This window comes from Acomys minous (assembly GCF_964271855.1).
Source record: "Acomys minous genome assembly, chromosome: 4".
NCBI lineage: Eukaryota > Metazoa > Chordata > Mammalia > Rodentia > Muridae > Acomys > Acomys minous.
Genome location: NC_140486.1, coordinates 66,804,566 through 66,820,739, shown reverse-complemented (window position 1 = coordinate 66,820,739; position 16,174 = coordinate 66,804,566). Strand labels below are relative to the sequence as shown.

The following is a 16,174-nucleotide window of genomic DNA, read 5'->3' as shown; positions in this document are numbered from 1 at the left end:
CCCCTATTGCCGCAGCCCGTGAGACCTCCAAAACATCATGGTTTCCTGCGTGACAAATGAGAGTACTAAAGATAGCAGGCACTCTCGGGGCAGGTGTGAGGATTAGCTATCAGTCAGAGTGGCATTAGCACTACTAAGACGCCATGCCTCTGACTCATGGTTTATCTGTACACAGCCCAGTAGTTCCCAAGCTGGTTCAGCTTGGCACACCATCTGGCGCCTTTGTTTAAATACAGATTCTTGTAACCCAAGACTCGATACCACAGAATCTCAAAGAATGTGAGTAGGTATTTAACAAGTGGCTGTTCCCAGAATCATCTCTCAACTCGGGAGCTTTTGATTCTGGTCTTCAAGATTAACAAGTTAGCAGCAAGAAAATTGAATAGAGTGGTTGGTTTTTTGTTTTTCTTTTTTTTTGTTTTATGTTCTTACACATACTGCTTTTAAAATTGTGTGTGGGCATGTGCACAGGCACATGCGTGCACTATGTGAATGCTTCTGAAAGTGACAGAAAGATGATGAATGGCTTGTCCTATCACTTTACTTATTTCTTTGAAACGTGGTCTCTCAATGAACCTGGGGCTAAGCAGGCAACCAGCAAGTCCCATTCATCATCCCGCCTCTGGCCCCAAATGGGTATAGGATCATAGACACAAATGCAACCATACCAGGCTTTTCACATGGGTGCTGGGAATTGAACTCACAATTTTGAAGCAAGAGTGTTTACGCACTGAACTACCACTCAGCTCAGCACCTGTTCTATTCATAGCACTGCCCTACTGCCGTGAAGAGACACCAACTCTCGTAAAGACTTAACTGGGGGCTTATTATCATTTCAGAGAATTAGTTCATAATTATCGTGGTGGGGAGTATGGTGGTAGACTTGGTATTGGAGAAATGAAGTTGAGAGCAACATCCTGATCCACGGGCAGAGACAGAGAGATCGCCACAGGGCCTGGCACTGGCTTTTGAAACTTCAAAGCCCAGTGAAACAGTTTCTCTAACAAGGCCACATCCTCAAATCCTTATATTCCTTTCAAATGGTCCACTCCCTGCTGACCAAATACTCAAATATAGGAGCTTAGGGGACCATTCTCATTCAAACCAACACAACTCTTACTTCTGTTCTTTGGAACATAATTGTAAAAAGCATTCTTTCTGGTTTTGAGACTATGTCCCACTATATAGCCACAGCTGGCCTCAAACTCACTATGTAGACAAGGCTGACCTTGAACTCAAAGACACCTGCCTGCCTAAAGGCGTACACCACCAGGCTTGACCTGATAAACTTTCCACAGGAACAGAATAGAGTAACACTTTCCCCCTTAGTGTAGAAACATACCACATACCACATAAGGACTGCAACAGCAAATAAAGCATTAATAACCATTCCTGGGCAATGGCCATAGATGCTGTTGCTACCCATTCAAGAATAGGCTAAGTTTAATAGAACTCTGTTGCCTCACCTGATTCTCCTCATATGTCCTCTGAGGGGGGCGGAAATACCAGTATCTCTACTCTTTGGTTTGAAAATGACACCTTCTTGGTTCTGTTGTTTTGCTATTAATAGAGACATCACCTCATCCCCCGCCCTGTAATCACTCTCTTCCGCACCACTGCTCAAAAAATGACGAGCTGTTGGCCAGTCCTCTCAGACTACCAGGGCAAAACTCACACTAGTCAGAGCATCTGAACTCATTTACTGCCGCTCTGCACTCTTACACAATCAGCTCACCTATCTTGAGTTTCAATTTCCTCTTACAAGTTTTCACTCTACTCTTCCTGGGCTGGAGATCGACCTCCTCGTCTATAACGGCAGAAGTGGAACAGGAGTTGAGGACTTCGGCTTGCCTGTCACCATTAGTCACTCTTCTGATTCTGAGTTCTCGGCACAGTGGGTTTTTTGACCTTGTTAAAATTTTCCGCTGTCTCTATACCACGAGCTTTAAGACTTGAGTGTATTTCTTTAAGTCTTTCTCTTGTAATTGTTTTAACTCTCCTCTTGGTCACTGGATCTGCTCTCTTATTTTCTCCAAGTCACTCTTGAATCTACGCTTTCAAATATTTGGTGCAGAGACACGGTGGACTGAGTCTCTAACCATCTCATCTTTCCTTATTCTTAATCACTTATTTAAATCACACACACACACACAGTCTCTCACTCATACACACACTCAAATCAATATACATACATATATTTACAACATTTATGTATTTCCTAAAAGATTCACATGTGGAAGTGAGCCCATACCTTGAAGAATCATTACATTTTCTAACTAAGCAGATGACTAGCCTGTGTTATCAGAAGGCCTTGATCTACTGGATGTTTCTCCCCATTTTTTTCTTTCTATCCATCAGATTTCTGTGATTATAATCTATTCAGAAGACTACGGAGGTTACCACATACACATGAGTTGACACTTCCTTAAAACACACATCTTCTACTCTCTATGGAGTGAACAAAAGCCATGTGTGCATAGTATTAAGAACAAAGAACTTAAAACAAAACAAATGAAGGGCTCTAGCAAATCTACAAAGGCACAAATGTAGCCCCTACCCTCCTATTGCCCAATACTGTTCAGCTATAACGGCTCATCTATGATTCAGCTTCCTCCTTTGCAGTAGTAATAGTAATAATGAGGGTGACAGTTAAACTTTTGGCCTTTATAAGCTGGTACTAAAAAGCAAGAAAAAGCTCAAAGATAATTGTGTATTCAGTATAAAGCCAAGGTTAACTGTTACGCTGTTACTATTTTCCTTGTGTGCTGTGAACACTTGGTCTCTTTGTTTATAAAATACATTCTATAAAACATGAAATGTGTTCTATAAAGTATGTCTATGGCTTGAGACATTTTCTTTCCTTTTATTGAAAATAAGTTTTCTCATACAATATATACTGATTATAATTTCCCTATGTCTACTCCTCCCATTTTCTCCTCACTTCCCTTCCTTTCCCAAACCGCTCCAGTTCTGTCTCATTAGAAAAGAGTAGGCTCCTAAGAGATAATAACCCAGCATGACGAAATAGAATATAGCAAGATGAAGCAAAAACTACAATTTCAAGGTTGGACATGGCAACCCAGCATGTGGAAAAGAGTCCCCAGAACCAGAGACCCACTTGTTCTCACAGTCAGGAGTCCCATAGAAATACTAACTTAATAGCTATATATATAGTGAGAGGATCTGATGTAGACCCACGGAGCCCTGTGCTTGCTGACTCAGTCTCTGTGAGCTCATATATACCCTGCTCTGTTGATTCAGAGAGCCTTGCTCTACTGGTATCTTCCATCCTATTCGGCTCTTACAATCTTTCTGCCTCCTCTTCCATGGATTCCGACCTCTGAGGAGAGGAATATGATGGAGACCCCCTATTTAAATCCTCTCTCCCCATAATGTTGGGCTGTGGGCCTCTGCATCTGTTCCCATCTGCTGACAGAGGAAGCTTCTTCTGCTGATGACTGGATAGAGCACACTATCATTAGAGATCATTTCACTGATTTTTTTTTTTTTACCAGAAGAAGTCTTTGGTTTTGTCCTAGGACTCTGGGATAACTAGTTTCTGGTTCTTGATTTCCTAAGCAGTGTCTGGTGCGGCTTCTTTCTCATGGAGTGGGACTTCAGGCAAATTGGACATTGGTTGATTACGGCCACAATTTCTCTCCTAGCATGATTTTGCAGGTAGAACAGACAGATTGTAGGTCAAAGGTTTTGTGGCTGGGTTGGTGTTGATGTTTCCCTTATGATAGCCTGCAGAGTACCTTCCTACACCAAAGAGACTTCAACATAGGGGTGAAGGCCCCATATGGGCACCAGCTCAGCTTCTCCATGCTCAGTGTCATCAGCAATGGAGCCCACTGGCAGTTTGCAGAGAGTAGTCCAATGACAGCCTGAGCTGTATGGGTATTTTGATGGGACGTCCTTGACCAACAACTCAACTGAACGCAACCCAGTGGAGACACTCAAAGTCTTGCCCAGCTACAAGAGATGGTCAATTGAGACTTCAGGACATATTTTAAAAGCAAATAGTACGGAGTCTAGTGTAGGTTCAGTAGGGATAGTGTTGGCTTAATCTACACAATGCTGTGGGTTCCACTCCCCAGCAACAAAACAAAACAAAACAACAGACTGTAAAGAAATCAAGAGTACCAAAATCAAGAATTTGATGTACAAAGAAGGAAGACAGAAACAGAGTGGTATTTCTCTTCTATATGTGGAGGGAGTACAGTGAGAGGAATATGACCATGGTAATATTTTCATTATGCAGCTTCTAAATTATGCAAGCAAATACGAGCAATTGATGAAGACGGTGACAAGGTGGTTAGATAGGTGCATAAGAGAATGATGGTACTGTTGAAAAAGCAAATTTTAGATGACTGAATTTTTGTCATTTGCTAATCCAATTTATCACAATACAAATGCATTTCATTTGCCAAATTCCTTGTTTCATTTGGATTTCATCCATGGTACTGGGAGCTTTGATAAGAAGATTATTCGAGAGGAAGGGTAACTGCTGCTCTTCTGCTCTTTATACTCCCTTTGTCAGCAATGACACTGATACCACACTGGATTTCATATCCATAGAACCATGTTTAAAATGTGCAGCTGAACCCCGAACAACAGCAATGCTTGTTTTGTGGTGTACTATTGTTGAGGAAGCACCCAGTACTTACTTTACACAGGCTCCAAGTGTGTCTCTCTCTGTGTGTGTGTGTGTGTGTGTGTGTGTGTGTGTGTGTGTGTCCGTCCATGTATGTATGGATGCAACTGAAGCATTTGTGTATATAAGGTCATGCACGCACATGTAGGCCAAGTGCTGTTCCTTGCTTTTTAAAAGTCCTTTCTGTGGGCTCTAGACTTGCATATTAGGTGAGGTGAGCTGGCTGGCAGGCAGGCGCAGGGAGCCTCCTGTCTCTACCTCTCAGCATGGGAATACAAGCATGCACCACCACAACGAGGGTTCTAGTGGGCTGCAGGGATCAAACTTGGGTCCTCATGCTTGCACAAGTACCTTACAGGTTGAGTTATCTCCTTGAAAATCTTAACATATGATTCTTTTTTTTTCTCTCTCTCTCTCTCCTCTCATGATGTTCTTGATCAACTTGGACCCATGCCTTCCTCTGCTCATCTTACGACTTCCTACATTGCTGTAGTTGTATTATTAAGATGTGCAGCTGCTTTTATTCTTCTGGTGTCTTTCTTTTTATCACAAAAGGATAAGATAGAATCAAATAGCAATTTTATTGGCGCAAGAAGCTGCAAACCCTACAAAAAAATGAACTATGAACGAGAAGTCAGCATTTCCTCGTAACAGCTTAACTGAGAGAAGTCCACTGTACAGAAATGTGCTTTGGCTCATCCCAGGAGATGAGCTTATCATAGCTTGGGGCAAGACACAGACAGTCACATCAGGAATTGTTCATGTGGATCTGTGCAACCCCAGACCTATCTGTGCAAACCCGGATCCATCCATATGGACAACAGCTCTACGGGCTGCCGGGCTGAGGCTAAACATTAAGTGTAGGGCAGGGTTAACAGAATGGGTAACAACAATGCACCTATAGATTTAGCTGGCTTCTGTAGACGTTTAATACAATCATCAGATGATGGCACAGGCTGCTATGCAATTAAACTGCCATTAAGAGTTTCAGAAGTGCCTAAGGCAATTCCAGAAGAGATGGTCAATCCTGGCTTAGATTGATTCTGCCCTATCAACTCATTACACTCGCCAGAGACAGCAACATGCTTATATATAATATTTAAAATGTCAAACAGTAGACTGCTTGGCATTAGACTGAATTTATAATCAACTTGGGAATTCATTCAACTGAATACACTGAATATCAATGAGGGCTCATACCCACTCCCGTTTAGCATGGGCCAGGAAGCGGGCTAATATGTCTTACAAGCTGGAAACCTTAACCAAGGTAGGTATCGGGGTAGTAGATATCGGTAGTAGTTGGTATTTTTCAGGCAAAAAGACTAAGAGAAAGCTTCCTCTGTAGCTTATCTAGTTAGCTTGCAGATGCAAATCCCCTATGGTTTGGGGATCACTTTTCATCATTTTCAACCCCCCAACGTATCCACTAGGTAGTCGTGACATATTCTGAAACACAAAACCCAACAGGCTGGAGGTTTGAAACAGTCCAGCAGTTAGAAGCATTTCCTGCCCTTCCAGAAGACCCAGGTTTGATATCTAGAACACAAATGGCAATTAATAACCACCTGTAACTCCACTTCCAGGGGATCACATGCCGTCTCATCACCCCCACAGGCACCACGCAGGCATATGGTGTACATGTATACATTCAGGCAAAACACACATAGACATAAAATCGGGCATGTGATATACACATACACATAAAATAAATCTTAAAAAAAAAATACTTAAATCTCTTATCAACTGAGACCGAGAAACAAGCCTTGTATAATTAACATTTTCTAAAATACGAGGCTCGCTTATGACATGTGATTTAATATAGGACATGATAATAAAGCATATGATCTTCCTGTATAATACGTGAGATAACAGAGGGCATGTAATAATAAGATGCAATGCTCACATAGGATATATGATATAAGATAAACAATAATAAAATTGCTTCCACGCTTCTGATTACTGTGAAAGAATGAAGAGAAAAAAGAAGACTGTCCTAAACCAAAGCCCTACTTACTTCCAAACATTTCTCGTGGGGGGGGGGGGGGCCCACATAAAAATTATCAGTATAGTCCTGCCATGCCTTCTGTGATTTCCACGGGTGATACTCCGCGAGGGACATGACAGTCTCTAGTCATTGTTGCACTTTCTACCCTCCAGAGTCCTTCCGCTAATGCAAAATGCAAAGTGCGTTCTTGCTTGGTCAAGAAGCAGTGTCCTGCCCAGAGTTCTAACCTATCAGGCTAGAAAGGCGTGACCGCAAGGGTCTGCATGTGGGAAATGTGGCCGAGCTAACCGTCTCAGTTCCAGATTTAACTCAATAGCCAAGTGCGAGCTTCCACTCACGGGGGGGGGGGGGGGGGGGGGGGTCAGAAAGGAGTGGAATCTGGTGCTTAGGTTTCAAAGAGAAGGCTAGGAGGCTTGCTGTTTTCCTGGAAACTCTAAGAACCCTATCACCCCAGCTCCATCAGTGCCACAAAGCAGTTGAACCTGAGTGATTATATCAAAGCGTGGTCCTGGAAAAGACATGGAGGACTCTCTGAGATCCAACCTTTCCAAGGACCTGCAGAAGCCAAAGTACTTTCATTAAGTCACAACTCCACTTGTCACTTCCACTCTCAGTTTCTCAGAAGAATCAGGTGGGGTTTTCAGCGGCTGCATGACGCCATAAATGCAGGCACGTACAAACAGGCATTTCATCACTGCGCCAGGCATTACAGTGATGAAAAGCACGCAGGGACACACTGTTACTCTCCCCACTAATTTTTTTTTTCTTTTTCCTTTCTAATTTGGAAACTGAAAGCATCTTTTCATACGTATTGTTACTTACGTTACATAGACAATAAATATCTTTAATAAATTAATAAACAGCATACCGATTTTCTCGGGTTAATTTCTCAAAAGTGAACACTGGTATACGTTACCCACATTATAAAAGCTCACTGGAGTACACGGTGATCTTTAAGTACCCGAAACTAAACGCTCTGTGTGCGGATGCTCCAGGGACAGGGACTGGAGGGATGAGCTGACATTGCCTGAAGGCGGCATATGCAGGAGCAGTCTGAGCAGCTGGTGCCCAACCTGTCTCCCATCCCTCCCACCTGGGAGTCACTAGGCAAGCATCTCATTTTCCACGCAGATCACAGATGCCCTGCAGGATGTAGGGGAGGAGCCTGTGGGGTTGGGGGATTGCGTCTAGCAAGGAGGACAAGGCCAGGGGGTCAGGGTCAGGGTCACGCCCTTTGACTCTGCACTCTTGGGACTTCTGCTGCTGTTTTCCAGTCTTGCCCACTGACTCTTCAGCCTTACATTTCTTTCACTTGGTTCAGAATCCAGCAGAGTAGAGGTCCTGTTTATTGAGCAACTTCAAAGACTTTAGCATTTGGTGAACTGCACTGGGATGCGGACCAAAAAAAAAAGTCAAATGTTAGAGGATAAAATACCCAGGAGGGCCTTGGCCTTCTAGCCAAAGTAAAAGGTTCATTTTTCAAGTCCTGCATGCGTTTAAACTAGGTGGTATGCAGGTTTGATTAGGCAGTGGCTGGTTTCTGTAGTTGGGCAAGTGGCTTCCAACATGAAGAAGCTTTATTTCCTAAACCACACTGATCTTGATATGTGACCACAACTTAGTCCATCAAAGTGGCTGTGAGAGGCCTACAGTAAAAGCAGTGGACCTCAGGAGATGGCACCAGGCCACCCAGGGACTCAGAAAGAGACCAGGATGCACAGTGACCTCAGCCAGTGCCATGCACTAGAGGCAAGTGCTGTTACAGTTTGGCTCTGGCAATGATCTGAGGGAGTGTGGGATTCCCAGAGGTCCCCATGAGCAAGCAGAAGCCACAGAGGGACCCAAAATGAGATTATTTCAATATCTTCGGCCTGAAGTACAAGCAAGCAGTACAATATTTGCTATTTTTAAACGACAGTGACCTCAAGAGTCCTCACAAGATCTCACCTTAAATTATTCATGACAGCCCAATGGAAGTTGGCTAAGAATTGGCAGCCTTTGCCTCAAATCTCGCCCTGCCCCTCCCACCGCACCCCACCCCCACCCCCGAGCATGCAGGGGCACAAAGGGCATATCCTGGATTCTAAAGGCTTGATCAAAAGCTCAAGGGTTAGCCCCAACCATGCAATCAGGATGGCCTTTACAAACGACGACGACGGGGAAATCTACCCTTGCAGATGGCCTGTTTAGTTGGGGGACGGGGCCCTATGTGGCAGGATGTTGGCTCTGTTGTTTAGCAATTAAACCTTTATTGTACAACCCAACTAGCTTACACAAAAGCAAAAAAAGATTAAAGGGAAACAAGAGTGAATCTTCTGGTATCTGTTCTACGGGACAGGTCCCTTAGGTGTCTCTGGCCTGCGAGCTAGTCCGGCCTGTTCGCTGATCCGCTTCCAGATCCACATCCATGTGCCCTCAAGCCCAGTCTGAACCTGTTGCTTTCTCTGTCTTCTCCACCTTCCTGTCTGCCCCGTGTTAGGGACAGTCTCCCTCTCCCATTGAGGGTCAATTAGAAACACAATAGTCCAGGTGGAGTCCCCAGGTCCACTTTTTGAATTCCAGGATGGCTCCACCCAGTCTATATCAAGGTTAATCTCAGGGAGTATCCTTGGTGTGTCCAAGGGCCAAGACTGCTTTCACCTGTGACAAAGCTTACAGTCCTTCCCACAGCAGGAGGCAGAGAGCACCAGATCCCTGGGCAGCTTGTTCACCTCCAGGAACCCAAAGGGAATGGACATTTTTTGGAGAATGGACGTTTGGCTGTACTGGCTATGAAGTGAGACTCCACTAGGAGAGGTGTCTGTTGGGAGGGTAAGTTTAGCAACTAGGCCACCCTAGGTTGGGCAGGGGTCATCCATGCATACTGGGTTTTCCTTCTGAACATCTGACATTCAACCAACATCACCTGAGGTTCTGAACTGTCCAGTGGCCCCTCTCATTTAGAGTGTTCTATGCCATGGAGTCTGCATTTCCACCTATGAGCTATTGAAAAGTTCAAGGGATAGGAAATACATACCAGAGGCTCAGGGAGTCTCACATCCATAAAGAAACTCTACACGGAACTTTCCTCTCAACCACCCCACACATCATGAATTTCCTGTGGTGGCCTTTGAAATACAAAGACCAGCTCTAGGGAACAGTTCTGTCTGGCATAACTCTTCTAAGATCGGGGCCTTGTTTGCTTTCTACCACTATAGGCTGCAAAGATGATTGCATTTATCATCTCACATGCCCCACTTGGGACTCGAAAAAGTGAAACTATAGACCTGTGGAGACCTAATGGAGCTGAGGGAGAGAGCCTTGTGACTGATGCCTACTTCCCTCAGGGGCTCGCCAAACAGCTGCCAGAACACACAGGCTGGATGGTTGAGAACATAGGCTCATCTGTCAGTGCATACTGAAACCATTTGCATAGAGCCTGCATTCCCAACTGCATGGAGCAGAGTTTTACCAGCATTAACATTTGTGGGCCCTCTGTGCAGATCCATCAGCTGGGTACACAAATTCCAACCTCCAGTCCCTTCGTCAGCCCTTTTCTGGGAGGAGCATTATCCTGTTGGACTCATAGGGCGAATAACCCAGAGTGTAGACCAGCTTCATGCTACACTGTCAAAGACAGAAGGGGACGAATAACTAATTTGGAACATTTAAGCCACCTTCCCTAACCTAGTATTTATCAGTAATAAAAGTTCTATCGTGTTTTGTTTCATCAACTGTTGATTCTTTTGTCTTATTTGGCTTTAGAAGGATGAGCAGTATGAGGGCCAGGGAACGACACCAGAGTTACCTACAAACTTGAAATCTTGCTAAATGCTCAAAGATCAAGAATAAACATGGGGGGTGGGGTGGGGCTAAGGTTGTAACACAGTGCACTAGAGTCCAACCCCAGTACTGTAAAGTAGGAGTGCGTAGAATTACCCCAAAAGGTGTCACTACACCACCATCTAGGTCACAGCCACATGCCCTCTGGGTGGTATATATTGAGGACATGGAAGGAGGCAGTCAGGAGAGAGCAGTTTCTTGGGTGGATCAAGTACTAGGAACAGAAAGCTGAACTGTGCCCCCACCCTAGGTCACTGCCTGAGTTCAGACTGAGACCAAGCTAGTAAGATGTCGGGGGAGGGGGGACCTGAACAATTTACAGAAAGAACAGCCCGCCCCTCTATTACTAATATGTAAGATATCACCGAGTTCAACTTGGCTAGTGACAAATACCTACTTCACAAGTCCCTATGTCCGCCTCAGTCTTTTAGCTCCTTGAAAACAAAAAAAATTTAAGTCCTCATTCTAAAGTTCAAATCTCCCTCCGGTGGTAAGTCTCCAAAGTCCACGCGAGACTTACTATGATCCCACTGTGTCTACCTTCTTGCCTATGTCCTTGGAACTCCGGAAGTGGTTACCCAGGAGCCACAGCTCTGTTTAAGCCCCACCCACCACCTCAGAGCAGTGAGCCCTCAGGTGCACCTGGTAAGCCTGGCTCTGTTTTTAGCGTATAAGATGGGTAAGAATAATAATATCCACTGGTTTCGGGGAATTGATGCAGGGACTGCGTGCAATAATACAGGCAAAGGGCTTCACCCAACACACAGAGGAAGGACTCTGCACATATTATGGTTAATCACATGACTCCGCTTTCAAAAAACGTCCTAGGCACATTTTCTTATAAGCCCGAGGTGACAAGCAACAAGGCCAAATGACAGGGACATTTTAAACTACATCCTTCATTGCAGAACAGTCTGAAACTCAACCGCACCTAGGAACACTCAAATTTAAACTAAAAGGAGTTACTAATACCCAAACTATGAGACTTCAAAATGTTAAAGTTGGACGAACGGGTGACACGTGTGCATATTGCCGGGTGGCCCCGTCTGGAGGCTCTTGTGTTACCTGGGAAAATAAGAACGTTTGCCGCTTGCAACCCATCAATTCTCCTCCAAGATGCCTATCTCAGTGCAGAGCACCGGCCTATCACCAAGAGCTTCCTAGGCATACAGAGTCTCAGGGTCTACGTAGGACTTCTTGAATTAGAAGCTTGGGTTCGTTTTTAGCAAGCTTTCCAATGATTCTTACGTAAGCTTGAGTCAGGAAAACACAGCCCTGGAGCAGCTTTTGCATTCATGGCCACATGGCGTGGATAAGAGTGTTGTTGGTAGAGGTAAAAAACTCAGAAGCTACATAGTCTGGCCTATCAACCACAAACCACGCAAGTAAACCGCACCATATTCATAGCATGTAATGATCTAACATTAGTGAAAATGAACAAATTATAGCTACAAAACTCAACTGAAAGAATCTTGCTGGCATAATAAGCAGAAAACCAACTCTCAGAAAAATACAGTAATGTACATGTGCATAGTACATTTAAATAGATACTGGATGACGTGCATAAATATATAGAATGAATGAAGGAAAGCAAGGAATAAATATTAGAAAAAATGAAGGTGGGTTTCATATTTGGGAGAAAGGAAGGGAATGGATCCAGAATTCTGAGGAATACTGAAGCTATTCTTCCTTAGCCCGGCTAGTGGCTATTATGAAATATTTACATACTTTATTTTTAAAACTAGGGCTGGCAAAATGGCTCAGCAGAAAAGGGCACTTTCTATCAAGTTGAAGAGGCTTCAGTTTGATCAGCTGAACCCAAATGGTGGCAAGAGAAGCTGCTCTCCCATGCTGTCCTCTGACTTCTCACGTGCACACTGTGGGAGCTGGCACACCCACACCCCTACCCACCCCCACAAGTAAGTTAAAAAGTAAGCTGTATATGTCAGCTTTATATATTCCTCTTCACCACACCATAATTGATAACAAAAAAAATCCTTTCGAAAAAGATCATCTTCAAATGAGTTCTTAAAAATGGTGTGTCAATGTACTTTAATTTTTTGTTTTGTTTTGTTTTCTTGAATTCCACAGACATCCAACTTAAGAATGCAAAGCCCAACCTCTGACTGCTTGCATATGATTCAAGCCGCTTTGTGTGGCAAAGGAAGCACTTATCCGTTATACAGTAGTATCCTGATATACAGTAGGTGGATGTTTTTGAGAATTCAATGAATTAATATAGTGAATGCATTTGCTTAGAGTAGTGCCTGAGTGGGACATAGTAGTTATTGGAAAAGAATAAGCTACAATTAGGACATGATAACACTTAAGTTTAAAGCAAGATATCTGTCAATAAATCATGAGCAGAAAACAAAAACAATGAATCTCACTCTTTGCAGGGAGTATGCTGACATCAACCTACATTACAATATGACATTCAACAGTCTCCCCTTAAAGGTTCTTAAGTTAGAAGTATTCAACCGATGAGTATATCTTTTGCCAGCCTAGTCTCAATACATATGTGCACATGCATATACACGCATCCACTAAAGGACATTAAAAATATTAAGTCACAGAAAGAATAGACAGCCTAAGGGCCCACAGTGGCTCCTGTCTGATCACTAATGGTACCCAAGTCAATCTCTGATACAATCAGAGGCACACTCATTCCTTCTTCTATTTGTAATGATGGTGGAAGTCTATCAGACTATAAAGATGAGGGCTAGAGAGATGGGTCTGCGGTTAAGAGCATTAACTGCTCTTCCAGAAGATTTGGGCTCCATTCCCAGCACCCACACACTAACCAGCTGTAACAGTATATATAGAACAAACTAAATGTTCAGACTTACTCAGATAAGTACCCTTGCTCTTGCCTAGTTTTGTTTTGCACAATACAACAATAACGACTAGGCTACAAAATCTTCAGTCAGGGATCTAAAACTGTACTCCAGTACACGAAGGCACTTTCTTATACACATACATGTTCTTCGTAGTAGCCTTATGATGAATAGGAGTTATTACCCCCTCTTTACAGACAGACAGACTGACAAACAGAGACCCCTGTCAACTACCACATTCACACTATAGGCAAGGGGTCGGAGCCAGGATGCCCATGCAGATTGACCAGCAGCTCCACAGTGACAATTCTTTTGCTTACCTAATTGCTTGTTATTCTTGAAAGTTTTACACATGTCTTTAGATCTGTGAGTTTAACCTGGAATACCTACAGAAGCCAGGAAGCCACAAAGGGGCCATGGATAGGAAGAAGGGTTTCATGAGAGAGAAGATATTAAAGTAACAGTGGCAGGAACATAGTGGGGGCAGTGGGGGAGGGAACGGCAAGGAAGGGCAGGGAAGGGAGTGAAGAGGGAAAGGAACAGTAAGAATATGAAAACTTATACCCTTATTTGAAAATATGAAAAGAAAAGAGCTTAGATATAAGTACCTTACACTGAAGGGAGAATGCACTCCCCAGAAGACAGTTTATTATGTAATTATTTATTTGCTTATTTAATAATTATTTATTATTTAATAATTTAGCAACCTAAGTACCAGGCAAGTGAAGTTCTTTTTAACTGGCCTTTGCTGTCTGCCTGAATGTATGGTAAGGTTCTTTTTCTTTTTTTTGTTTTTAAATATTTTATTTTTTACATATACGTATGGTTAATTTAATCCTACTGCTGACAACACCACACACTGTGGTGGCAGAACATGGAGAAATCATCCTAGAACTGACCCAAAGCTCTGTCTTTGCTGGCTAGCTTTCATAGTACTGCAAGGCCCTGTGCAGGCTGCTGGAGGAAGAAGAAACGTCATCAGCAGCCTTATCCAGCTGTGAACCCTTCCAGTTAAAACGATGACCAGCCTGGCATGCCCAACCGCTCACACAGTAGTCGTGGGGACAACCAGCAGCTTTCTGGCTGTATTTAAGGCTTGATTTGTAGAAGAGAACTTTTGCCCAGTACTGTAAACCTGGCCAGGAACGCAGGCTAGGCGGACTTCCCTCAGAGAGAACCGATTACTACTCCTTTGCTAAATGGACATGATGTCAAACTTCTTCCTAAATTCTGATCCTTACCCCACAGTTCAGTTCAGTGCTAAGCCTCCTCAGAGAAAGTTCTTTTTGCCATGGATGGCATTTAGTGCAGACTCAAAACTGATCCAATGTCAGAAAACAAGCGAATTTGGGGTGCTAGACCTTACAGGTGGCATCTGTATCACAACACCCCCAAGGCTTAGGAGACACTGCAGGAGGGGCAGGGGTGAGGGGAGTATTTAAGAGCCAGAGGTCGATCTGAGCATGTGTCTTCTGGATAGAATACTGCCTATATACTCACTTACTCTCTGTAACTAGACTTGCGTTTTTCGCCATTTCTTCACAGAATTGGGCAGGGCTCCTGAGGCCCCACCACTCCTTGATGGGCTAATGACAGAGGTCCCTGGGGGAAGAGGTGTCACTCTCTTTGGTGATGTGGCCACAGATAAATTGCTCCTGCTGCAGTTGCTTATGAGGATGCGCATTCTTAAGCACTCCACCAGCATGCCACTCAAGGCTGCTCACTCAGTGGAACTCAGTAACGATAAAGACAGCGCAAAAACCCATAGAAAGGTTACACCTAACTAAGAAGCATTGCAATCCAGAAACTTCTACAAATGAAGACAAATGTGTTACCATGTACATGTATGCTTTATGAACTATTGTGTGTATTTGTGTGTGTATATACACATATATCATACATACTACGAGACATACTACTTCGCGTTGCATAAGCTCTAGTGCGGTATGATACTGACAAAGTTGCCAGTGCATATTTTGGCACACCAACCAAAGGGATATGCGTTTATAGGTGTATGTATTTTAATTATGAAGTACCAACATTTAGGAAGCCAAGGAATTGAAATCTTGGAAATATTCATTATGAATGCAAATAAATCACTAAAGACAAACTCACTATTTTCCAAAACGCTGTTCTGTCCCACCCTAAAATGTTATGAGCAGTCTGTTGAGTGATCCATTGTACTTACACCTAAATATGCCACTGTCTCCTGTTACAATACAGATGCATCAAGAAGGCTTCTAAACAAAACTTCCTAAACCCAATCACGGCTTCGTGGCCAGGGGACGAATACCACATCAATGTGTAAACAATGTAAATGGTCATGCCATCTCTCCACACTGAGCTCATGCTTACCTCCCAGCGAAGACCGAACTATGAACAGAACTTGATGAACAAATTCTGTCTGTGAATAATTTTTATGTTATCTATATAACATATAGAGACTACAAAAAGTTAAATACTAAGTATATCAATACACCAAGGGGACATTCGAGTCAGGGTTTGTTTGTGTAGCTCTGGCTATCCTGGAACTCACAGAGATCTGCCTGCCTCTGCCTCCCAAATTCTGGGATTAAAGGCACCAACCAGCTGCACACAATCTTATTAATACACTAAAATAAATTGCAGGACAGGAAAGCTCACTCAGTCAGTAAACTGTTTGCTGAGTAAGCACAGAGGCCTAAGTTCGATACGAAGAAAGCTGGGCATATGAAGTGCACTTGTAATCCAGTGCAAAAAGGTGAGGAGCCTCTGGGACTCAGTGGCCAGCCTGTGGGCCAAAAACAAAGATACACAGTGCCCAAGTCGTGACACCCAAGGTGGTTCTGTGGCCAGTACACACAGGCACACCTG

General features: G+C 43.6%; 1 protein-coding gene across 1 annotated transcript in view; it reads right to left on the bottom strand.

Moving 5' to 3' along the window:
* CDH2 (cadherin 2) overlaps positions 1-16,174 on the bottom strand; it is a 222,140-nt gene that overhangs the window by 193,186 nt on the left and 12,780 nt on the right. The gene's annotated exons all lie outside the window — the stretch shown is intronic.